Source organism: Protopterus annectens, chromosome 13.part0 (genome assembly GCF_019279795.1).
Source record: "Protopterus annectens isolate FY-2018-M chromosome 13.part0, PAN1.0, whole genome shotgun sequence".
Classification (NCBI taxonomy): domain Eukaryota; kingdom Metazoa; phylum Chordata; order Ceratodontiformes; family Protopteridae; genus Protopterus; species Protopterus annectens.
Window position 1 is genome coordinate 558384987 of NC_056747.1, and position 12323 is coordinate 558397309.

The 12323-nt window shown below is 39.8% G+C and overlaps 1 protein-coding gene across 2 annotated transcripts in view; it reads left to right on the forward strand.

Annotated features, from left to right (window-relative positions):
- GALNT17 (polypeptide N-acetylgalactosaminyltransferase 17) overlaps positions 1–12323 on the forward strand; it is a 1233091-nt gene that overhangs the window by 442935 nt on the left and 777833 nt on the right. The window lies entirely within an intron of this gene.

Sequence of the window (12323 nt, forward strand, 5' to 3'; positions counted from 1 at the left end):
AGCTCCATGGCTTACCAACACTACCAGACAAAAACTAACAGCCAGAAATGCAGCATCTACCTCTTGGAGATCCACTAAATCCCCTCAAGCCCACCAGCTATTTAAACAAAAACGAAGATAAAAGATCCATCCTGCAAGACAAGCAAAGCTACTATATCAACCTGCAGCAAAAACAACAAAATCACTCTCAAAAATTTTGGTCAGGCGTGAATAAACTACTACACCCAGGAAAATCTGCTACCCCCACCCCATCAACATCTTTACACCTACCCACTGATTCTGTAGCTAAGACCCTTTAACACTTTCTTCACCGAAACTGTAAAAACCCTAGCTAATAATCTACCTCCCTCCTCCTTGACTACTAGCACAGCTATTCAGGAGATCCCCCCCTTAAAATTCTACTACATCCCTACAGACTATATCAAATCATTACTAAAAAAATTAAAACCTACCTCCCTGGCAGCAGACCAAATTCCCGCAGATTTTCTACAAAAAGCTGCCAACGTAATAGCTTATCCAGTCTCCATCTTAATCAATCATTCTATCCAGGAATCCTACATTCCACCCATTTGGAAAATAGCTCATATTATTCCACTTCATAAAGGGGGAAACTCCACTAAACTCACCAACTTCAGACCTATCGCCATACTATCTCCCCTAGCCAAAATAATGGAGAAATGCATACAAAAACAACTTCTTAACCACCTGACACACAATAATCTCCTAGCACCATCCCAGCACGATTTCAAACCAGCCCACAGTATTACTACTGCCCTTCTCACATTCTCCCACAAAATAAATCTAAACCGCAATCAAAACCTGCTTTCCTCTGCCCTCTTCCTTGATTTGTCAAAAGCATTTGACATGGTTAACCACAACCTACTCTTAGACTCTCTCAAATCCCTGTCCATAGACAACCCAGCAATCAACTGGTTCCATTCTTACTTACATGGCAGGCAGCAAGCGGTCCAGTGGAAAGAGCATCTATCCCCTCTTTTACCAATCACTCTAGGTGTACCCCAAGGTTCTATTCTGGGACCCCTCCTTTTCTCTATTTTCATAAATGACCTGCCCAAAGCTGTCCCTCATGCTACTACTATACAATATGCGGACAACTCCACACTAACCTGCTCTGCTGCAACTCCCATACAATTACAATCCCTATCCCAAACAACCTTCAACAAAGTAGAGAACTGGCTTAATAATCATCAGCTGTTATTGAACCCAAACAAAACCAAACTTCTACTATTCTCCCCCACCCGGAAGATTGCACCACCAACATTTTCAGTCTCTTCTCATAATGGTGCCATAATCTCTCCAGAACCAACTACAAAACTGCTAGGTATAATCATTGATAATAATCTAAACTACAATGTCCATATAGACAAAACTATAAAAACAGTAAACAAAAAAATAGGCTCCATGTATAGGATTAAGAAATTTCTAAACCCAACTGCTAGAACAGCCATAGCTCGCACACATCTTCTGCCAACAGCCATAGCTCGCACACATCTTCTGCCATCCCATCTTTACTAACTTTTCCAAATCAAATCTCAACAAACTCACAAAATGTTACAACAATATAGCAAGCTTTGCCTCAGGCTCAGAGTACAGAACTCACCACTGCCATAATCTTCAAAAATTAGGTTGGCTAGAGCTACCCAACCAAATCTATTACAACCAACACATGGTAACTCATAAAATCCTCCACCAACCTACCCACACCCCCAGTCTAGCCAATATCATTACCCCATACTTCAACCTAGCATCCCTTTGCTCTTCCAGCAGAATGCTAGTACAACATACCAAAGCCAACAACTCAGCTGGTGATTCCTTATTCTCTAACACTGCTGGCAAAAAATGGAACTCCCTTCCTGCTGAACTCACCACCAGTTGCTCCTTACCTCACTTCAAAATATCACTAAAGACACACATGCACAATAACTGGCTATGTCCTTGTCTAAGCCCTGACTAAAACCCAATTTACTCAGTCTGAATTACTACACTGACTTGAGTTTCCACCAAAGCTTGTCTCAGTCTTAGTTAGGCTTAGTCAAACCCAACATCACTGATATAATCCATTTCCATCTTAGCTATCTAAGATAATTCCCCTTTTCTCTCCATACCCTCCTTCAATTTATTTTTCTTCCACCCCTTTATTATCTCTAGCTTCCATCATCTGAACTGCTACCTTCCTTTCTCAGCCTCTGCTGCCTTCTACCCAACCTACCTTTCTCTTACCTCATTCTTCCTCTCTTTCTTTATAAACAACCTTCCTTTTCCTGTCTCCTCTTCCTACACCCTCATTTCTCTAATATGTTCTTTTTCCCCTTTATTGCTTCCTCCATCTCCCACTTTTTTGACTTCTCTTATCAATTTAAACCTTACTTCGAAACTTTCTTCATTATGGAACCTATTTGTAGCTGACTTCTGATATCTGTTAAATTGATTAATATCTCTGTAAATATTACCTTACTTAGAACATTCTCTTAAATGTGTAACCTTTTTGCATTTTTCTTTTGATTTTTGTTAAATTGCTAATATTACTGCATACATCATGTTAAATGTTTTATTTTGGAGCTTTTCTCCCTGGGCCTCCACTGAAAATGGACATGTATCCAGTCGGACTTTCCTGGTTAACAAATGTAAAATAAAATAAAAATAAAATAAAGTAAAAATAAATAAGTGAATTAGAGCTGCATTTAAACATTTTAGCTGATCTGGCGCCTTTGTTGCTTTCCTCCTTATTATTTTTGGATTTGGCCCTTAACAAAGAAGTTGAGTGGTATGATGATGATTGTTGTATGTGCTGCTTTTTTAATAGTTTAATTATTCCTTGTTCTACAACATTTCTGGAGTCTTTGCTGTGCCTGGTGTCCAACTCTTCCTTAGTAGTCTTTATTGCTGTCCAGCTTCAGTTTTTTTCACATCTTTTAGTGGTATTATACTACTAAGCATCATCTAAAGCCCTGGTCTTTTTTCACTTTTGCTGTTTAGTGGGTTATTTATTAGCTTGGTTATTTGAGTTATTCTTACCATTAAAAACACTTCAGCCTATTTGCATGATCCTGTAGTCCTATGACAATTTCAGATGGAATGTCTATATGTATACAAAAGCCTTGTTGCAGTTATCAAAAGATGTGATTTTAAATAGTCTTTTCACTGTTTGGTCTTAATAATTCATTTAATGTATCTTTTCAAAATGTTCTGTATTGTGTTGGGCACTCTTTGAAAGGACTAGTAACTCTAAGACACCAGAGTGCTTGACTGAGACTGGATTGTATTATTCTGCAAGTAAAACCAAAGCTTAGAGGCACTGTTTATAGTGGTGTTTGTTACATTTGCTTCATCAGAATGAAGTTATTATGCCCAGAGGAGCTGGTTCTACTCTTTTACCAGTTTGTATAATCTTCTCTTAGAGATGGGATATTTTAGCAGTAATCAGTGATTGGCTGTGCTTAATACTAAATTTGCCCATGGCCAACGTAATTTGATCCTGAGCTCAAATCCTGAGTTATCAAAGAAAGCCAGCCATGGGTAAATCCAGCATCATCCAGAAAGGATCATAGAAGAATGCTATGCTAATGAGCTGCCTAGCCATGCTTCCCAAAAATATTAGAAAGGTATTGGTCCCATACGTTATGTTGGGGGGGATATAAACTAGGACATGATTGGTCAGCATTTACAAGCTTCTTTTCTTTAATAGAGACACAGGTGCCAGATCAGTGGTAAATTTGTGATTCTCTATCCATTAATCCATGTTTTGTTTGAATAAATGTAGTGAAAAAACTTTACTTCACATGGATAGGAAACCTTTTCCAGAGAAGAGGCAGCTAATGAGGCATATACATGTTCCTCCAGCTTGTCCTATTTGTGTTGCAGTCTAGGTTTAGATCCCTAGAATGGGAATTGTTGATGCTATTTGTTTTATGGATGTGCAACAGTTCCATTAAAGATGTATCAGATAATACTTTGTAGGCCAGGCATAGGCCACCTCTCAACAGTACAAGGACAATGCTTTAAGGAAGTCCCCATAGGATATGTTTTCTATACTATGTGTTCTTTTTGTGAGGGAACTCTGTGGTCACTCCTGTTGTTGCATATACCTGGTCAGGTACAGGCTGAAGGCTGCATTGTACTTGATTATTTGTCTTATCAGGATGAAATACAACAGAACAGTGGCATCTATGGATATGGATGGTCATACATGCTTTATATGTTGTGCAACATGGAATTATACTCTTATAACTGTAAGCAAATGTTGTTCAAAGGCCAAGTCAGTGTGTGCCTGTGTTTCCAAATCCCTGTCTACTTTTAGGGGTGTATTATCATTGTAATACTTGCAGGGGTGGCCATCTTCCTGAAAGATACTATTTTGCATTTCTTAGCATTGAGTCTAAGATGCAATTCCAGCAGCAGTTATTTGTCTTTCAGGCCTTCTTGGAAGATGTCTGTGTCTTAGGGATTCAGTGAGTGCAAAATAACCTACCTACAGAATTCCTAAAAATAGCAGCAGACTCTGTTGCCTATCCCATGGCTATTCTGATCAACCCTTCTATCTCAGAACTCTGTCCCATTAAACTGCAAAATATCTTATATTATCCCCCTGCAGAAATGGGCAACTCTACCGAGCTCTATAACTACAGGCCCATTGCTATCTTAGCACCCTTTTCCAAAATTCTAGAAAAATGTATCCACATGCAGCTTCTAAACTACCCACTAACTAATAGCCTATTATCTAACACACAGAATGGATTCTCCCCACACCACAGTATGACAGCTGCCCTCCTGTCACTCTTCTCTCACTTGGTTCCTTAGCTACTTATCTGGGCAACAGCAAGCCGTCAAATGACAACAGGAACTCTCCTCCCTACTACCTGTCAACGTGGGAGTACTTCAACATTCTGTTCTCGGCCCTCTAATTTTTAGTATTTTTACCAACCGACTCCACTTATCTACTCCTCTTGCCTCCATCATACAATACACAGATGACTCAACTCTTATCTGTGCTGCACCTTCCCTAAAACAACTTGTTTTCACAACTCAACAGTCTTTCTTAGCAGTCAAAGCAGGGCTATCTGATTCACAACTAATTCTGAACTACTCCAAGACTAAACTGATGGTCTTTCACCCCAGAAAATCACATGATCCCCCTACTCCATTCCAAAATACATTCCTCCAACAACACCATTATATCAGCCATCACCCATACCGAATTATTTTGTGTATTAATTGACAATAATTTGAAATTAGAGTGGTGCTTGCAGTAGCGTTGTCGCCTCACAGCAAGATGTCGCATTTGATTCTCAGTTAGAGCGTCTTCTGTGTGGAGGCATGCGTGCATGGGCGTGCCTTCGTTGAAGGTTGTGCATCAGGGCTGGTAACTCAGCACGTAAAAATCTACTACCAAACATTAGTGGACCGGAGTTCTGCTGTGGCTACCCCTAGCCGGGATAAGCCGAAAGACACAACAACAACAACAACAGTCCATCAAAAAGACATGCATTAAACTAACCTCATTGTATAGAATCAGGCCTTTCCTTACTAACAACACTAGGCAGAATATAGCCCGAACCCATGTACTTTCCACCCTACTATATGCCTCTCCTATTTTCACAAACCTAACTAAAAATGACCTAGCCAAGCCTGAAACCTGCAGTAATAAAATCGCAAAATTCGCCATATACAGGTCACATAGGTCTTACCACTGCTGTGCCTTATGTCAACTAAACTAGCTAGAACTACCCCACTACTTGACTTTCACTCAGCTCACCACTGTACACAGAATAGTACATCAACCTGATAAAACTTCCAGCCATATAGTAATACTCATCTACTCCGATCCTCTAGTAAATCCTTACTACAGGTCACTAAATCCAACAATAAAGCAGGTGACTCTCTCCACTCTAACTACATCTCCAAAATATGGAATACCATCCCTCAGCCGATCCTAACCATTGTCAACCTATCTAACTTAAAAAAAAAAAACTAAAAGACTTCCTCAGCAACAATTGACTTTGCTCATGTACCACTCCTGGCTAAAGTCACTCCCTCAACCACCAACTCTACCAACTCTAGTCTCATCCCATATTCACCACATCTATTTCTAATGCCTGCACTTATTACTTTACCACCTATCCTTTCCTCCTATTCATCAAAAACTGTCCTAACCTCTCTTCTCTAACTAGACTGCTTTTACTATATACCAATTCTATGTCCCCTCATCTATTTACTTAAAATTCTTCCAATTGTCTTCCTCCCTCTCTCCTGTTATTCTCTCTCTCCCTCCTCCTCTCTCTTCTACACTAACTCCTCCTGTCTGTTCCCTACTCTTCTGTCTACCTCCCTATTTTATTAACCACTCTAGTTCTGTATCCAGCCATGAAATGATGCCTAACCCTAACAGCAGGCTGTCTATTTGCTTACAACTCTGTAGACTGAATTAAGGATGCTACTCTTACAGGATGTTTGTGTTCCACATGTAATACTCTGTGGTCAATCTATTCTCTAACGTGTATTTTATGTCCTTTTATCTTTTGTGACTATCTTATTAACACATTTTAGCAAATTTTAAATGTTTTTATTGTAATTTTCTCTGTAATTTTTTTTCTGTAGCTTTTCTCCCTGGGTCTCCACTGAAAATGGGTTCTTGCTCAATCTGACTATCCTGGTAAACAAAAGTAAAATAAATAAATACAATTTCTAAAAGTACCAGGGTTATCCAATGTCGCAGGTCTTATTTTTATTTCAAAGGATACAGCTTTATAGTCTGACCTGAGTATTGCAGAAAATACACATAGTGGGGGATGCAATAATCCCCCATATTGTTGAGGACTAGGTCTAGGACGTTAGTGCCCCTAATGGAAGTATACACTATCTGGTCCCATGGTATTGGTGTTTACAAGGTCCAGGAATATCTGGGCCTGCATGCTAGGGTTTGATTTCAATTTAACTGTGAGGTAGTTAAAGTCGCCCATGAATGTGGCATTGCAAGGATATGGTGCAGGGCTTTTCCTTTGGTAATTTGGACATAGAGAAGCTCAAGCACTTCATATTGTTTGACCAGGCTTGAGGTGTGTGTGTGTGTGTGTGTGTGTGTGTGTGTGTGTGTGTGTGTGTGTGTGTGTGTGTGTGTGTGTGTGTGTGTGTGTGTGTGTTTTTTAATATAAGTTTAGACACACCCACCTTTTTCCATTCCTGTGCGGCAAGAGGTCTAAATGTTTGGAGGCACTATAGCCCTGCCAGGGTGCTGTATGCAGCTTTAAACCATCAATCATCATCATCTTCAACCCACTTTTTCCCCATTTTCTACACGGGGTCTGGATGTCATGTCAGCTGTCACCATCTCTCTCGCTCTTCATTGCCACTTTTCTTCCTTCTTCAACACTCATGCCTACATGTCACAGGTCTTCTCTCACACACTCCATCTACCTCTTTGCTGGATGCCGTCAATTCCTCTTACCTTTTTCCTGTCTGAACCAAATCATCTTCGCCAGATTGTCTTCTGGTTTTCTGCACATGTACCTGAACCACTGTAATCTGCTCTCTCTGACCTTTTCTGCAATTGCAGCTACTTTGGCTTCTGATCTTATGTCTCTCAGGCACTTCACCTCTAGCTTACTCAACTGCTCTGCCTTCACTGCCCAGGTTTCTGTACCATAGAGTAGTACTGGTCACACCACTGTCTTGTACATCTTAGTTTTCAGCTTCTTTGGCTTTTTTCTGTCATATACTACACCTAGCACTCATTGCTAGTGGGCTGTAGCCACTCTGATTCTAGCTTTGATGTCCTGATTAAGACTTTCCTTCTCCTCAACCACCCCCCCCAGATACTCAAAGCTGTTAACTTGTTCCACTATTTTCCCTTCTGTCTCATTTCTCAGTTTCTTCTGATTTCCCCCATTTGCTACCATTACAACTATTCTTTGCTGAAGTTCTTGTTGAGAGGCTGCCTGTAATGTCACATCATCTACATACAGCAAGTTTGTCGATATGTCCCCTCCAATCTGTTTGCTAATGTAGCCAATCCCAAGTATGAACAGCAGTAGGTTCAGAGCTGAACCCTGATGCACACCCACTGCCACCAGGAACCCCTCTATGAGACCAAGCACTGTTCGTACTTGAGTCACTGGGTCATTGTACATAGCTTGCACTAATTCTACCAATGTACCTGGGACTTTGAGCCAATGTAGGCTGACCAAATCACCTTTCTTGGGATCCTGCCATATGTTTTCTCCAAGTCTAGGAATGCCCAGGTGGACTCTTTCTTCATCTCTAGTTTCTTTATAACTATCTGTCTCACTGCAATCATCGGGTCAGTTATGCTGCAGACTGAGCTGAATCCGAACTGTTCATCTACCAACTTACTTTCTGCTATCTGCATATTCATTTATTGATCACCCGTACCAGAACTCTCATGTATTTTTTGATACCTCTGTATTACCCACAGTCGTGAATTTCCCATTTGTTCTTGAACACTGGCACTAGTATATTTATTCTCCAGTCATCTGGGATATGCCTTTCTCCTCTATCTCACCCACCTTCTTTGTCATATCTTCTGTGACCTTATCTGAGCCTGTTGCTTTTCCTGACTTAATTTCCTTAGTGCTGTTCTTCTGTGGTGGACTCTTCTCTCTTTGAAGGCCATATCTGGGGCAGTACAGCTTCAGTGGGGTTTTCTTTATTCAGAAGCTGCTGGAAGTACTTCTTCCATTTGCCTTTGATGTCCTGTGGACTGTTAGAAGGTTGTTCTCATCCCTTATGAAGGGTTTCTGACTATCTTCTTTATCTTTTTGTCTTTGTCTTGCAACCTGAAATAGTACCTTTGTGCCATCTATTAACTCACTTTCCACAAGGTGGTAGAGTACTTCTAATGACTTGTTCTTTCATATTGCAATTTCTTTCTTAGCCTCTTTGTTAGCCAACCAGTATTCCTTCCCAGCCTGGTCCATCTGGAGCTTTAAACCATGTATCAGTAACTGTACAGATGTCTACATTCTCCAGGTTAAGAAGAGCTTACTTATAGGAGTGGGGTTTAGTCTACTAGCATTAAGTAGTTACACCTTTAGGCATTTTTAGGTTGGTTTTGCTATGTCAAAAGGTTTATCAGTTTGTTAATGCCAAAACAAAAGGTACTATGTCAGTGGATAAGGTTTAAACCAATATTAAAAAAACTAGAGGGGGCAGGTTCAGACCAACCCTGGTAGAGCAGCACCGTCTGTCAACCATATCCTCCCAGGTTGACAAATACATATTGTACTTCCTGTGAATAACACTAAAACTAAGTCAATTATTAAAATCAATTGCCTTCTGTTCATATTGTGGCATCATCCTTGGAGAAGGTATAAAACTACTCAATGCTAGGCTCATACCAGTCGGGGGAAACATAGTCCAAGAGTTCAATTATGGCTTTCTTCATATAGCCCAGGGAGGTACATCTCAGGTTATTTACTCACATGTGCATGTGGAGTATGACTGAGTCATACTGGTACCTGTGGGCCAGTGACCCTGAGTGCATATGCGATTTGGTGGGAACATTACCCATGAGAGGCAACTAACCTTTTCTTGCTCACCCTGGTGAGTGGGTCATCAGTGAGCCTCACAATGGAGTCTCCTATGACCATAATGTTGGACTGTGAGGTGGTATAGGCTTAGCCTTAGAGTTACTGTGAGCTGAGGTAGAATGTGCCATGATGGTTGTTGCCTTCTATAGTGTTTGAGGTTTCTGAGGGTAATTAGATTGGGTAGATTACTTTTCAGAGCCTCAGTATATATAGGTCTATGTGTTTGTCCTGTACTGTGTCTGACAGGTATTGTGTGCTGTTATGTTTCTGACAACCTGTTTGGTATTTCTACTGGCCGCATGTGAGAGTCTTGCCTCCAGTAACTGTGTATAAGAACATCTCGCAAATACCGCATCAGATTGTTTGAGAATAGGTGGCTGTCAGAAAACATGAGACAATTGCTACATTGACTTAAGACTCACACTTCTACCAGGTTGGCTCCAGAAATAGCAGGAAAGCACTGCTCCATGGTTTCAGGTATACATATAGCAGGTTTCAAGGGGTCTGGTATTAAAGGATTTATGACCACTGTAAGGGAGACCATATTTGCTAGTTAGTTAAGAAGTATAAACCTAATCTAAGTTCATGGAGTGGTGCTTGTCTTCATGCATACCTCTCAACTTCTTAGTGCAAGAAATCTGAACAAAGCCCGACAAAATGGGGGGACAACGACAAAGGCCCCAAAATAGGGACATTTTTATCTATTGTTCTTATAAATTTAGAAAGCTGCTAGAGTAACAGTTTTTACATGCAGTTTCTGAAGGATTTGAAGTCTGAAACTCAAATGTATATCATTATTTAGTGTCTTCAGTCCTCAAATCATCTCAGTGATTTGCCAGAAAACCATACATTTTAAGAGGAACAGACCAAAAATATCAGACAAAGCTCTCGACATTCTGTGAAAATCTGGACAGTTGAGAGGTATGTCTCCAGGTAAACCTGGTGCTCATTCAGCAACTACATGGTCAGGAATTATTATTATCCTGGATTATAGCTGTTTTACATTTTAGATTATTTAAACAAATGGAAATAAATAAATAAGATCTTTTTCTTTAAATATGTTAATTTATTTATCTTTTCCAAGTAATGTGTGAACATTAATGATCCTTTGCATCTTCTCTGAGGGATATCTAAGCAGTGTACCCGACAGGACAGTGAGCAGAATGCAGTTTTTAATAAATTTTTGTATGGACCTCTGCAGCATGCATGCATGCACCCCATTGAGATGTCTTGGCAGTGTTACATTTTGTTTTCCTTTTCTTTTGTGGCCTCCTCTGGAAGGCTGGAATACTAACTTCTGTCCATCTGATGCTTGTCTTTTTCTTTGCTTTGCAGAATGGGTACTGTGGTTATTCTAGCTATTATTAATAGTCAGAGCTGCTTGGAGTTATTATATCTGTTTCATGATGGATTTACAAATCTGCACAGCGATTGCTATGTCTAATCAGAATGCGCATTTTTCATAGTAATGAGCAATTCTGGATTAATTTCATCTATTTTAAAGGAGGACTATTCACTCCCATCCTTAAAAGGGCTGTTCTTAATCCTCATGTTATGAACAATTAGTAGCCTCAGACCTTCACTTTGTTAGCAAGGTTTTTGAAAAGGTGGAACACATCGAGCTGCATTCCTCACTTAAAAGTAACATCCATGATCCATTTCAATGTGGATTTTGTTCCTGGCAGTGTAATAAAATGGTCCTGGCAAAGGCCTTCACTAATTTCATAGGATCCAGGGATATATACCTTTAGTTGGTTTTCTCCTACTGGTACTGTTTTCAGTATTTTATACTAACGACTATGAGATTGTTTCAGATCAACTACAAATTACTGCTACATTGCAGGAGTAAATGCACAGGATAGCTTCTAGAATTACCTCCTCGACATCTTACTCTGTCACCTGCAATTCCTCAGGGTTCCATTTTAGATCTGTTCTTGCCTAACATTTTTTTTTCTTCTGGATGGTAGTGTTCCAGGGAGACGGTTACAATAGTATTAGTATGTTCATGAGTTCTAACTTTTCATTCCACAGGAATTTATGCCAACAATAAATGTTAGTAGAAGGTTTGGAATGCATCTCTGACTAGATGTTCAGTAATTATCTGATATCCAGCACCACCAAAATAGTTGCTGTAGTCAATCATGCCACATTCCAGGATTCTTATTCTTCAGTTGTGCCCCCTAGTATCATCTGTAGTGGTGGGAAATTGGAATTCATGCTGAAGATATAAAATATGGAGTTACTGTTGATGATAGGCTGAAACTCAAAGATCATATATTAATTTTCTTTAAATCTCATTTGGACTATTGGACTCAGGACCTGATTTCTGTAGGTTTTATATAATTTCATGGCTTGACCAAGTGTGTCAGTTTGTTAATATTGTCATATAACACCGGTTATGGCACATCTGCAGTGACTGCCATTTAGATCACACATAAACTAAAACACTCTTATTCATGATTTATTTAGTCTTACATAATTTAATACCCCTACAATAGAGATATGCTGCCATAGTGCTGGCCGGCCCATGTCCTACACTGGCCATTATGGGGTGGTTTTGTCATTCCAAATGTGTTGCTTGATTGCTATGAAATCCATACTTTTATCTATGAAGAGATTATGCCTTTGGAATGTACTGCTCAGTGGCTGAGAGACTCCCCCAATTTTAAGTAGATTTAAGAGCTTGCTTTTGTGATAACAAGACTGCTGTTTAACAAGAATCATAAATGTTAATTTAATATTATTCTGAATTGTTATTGT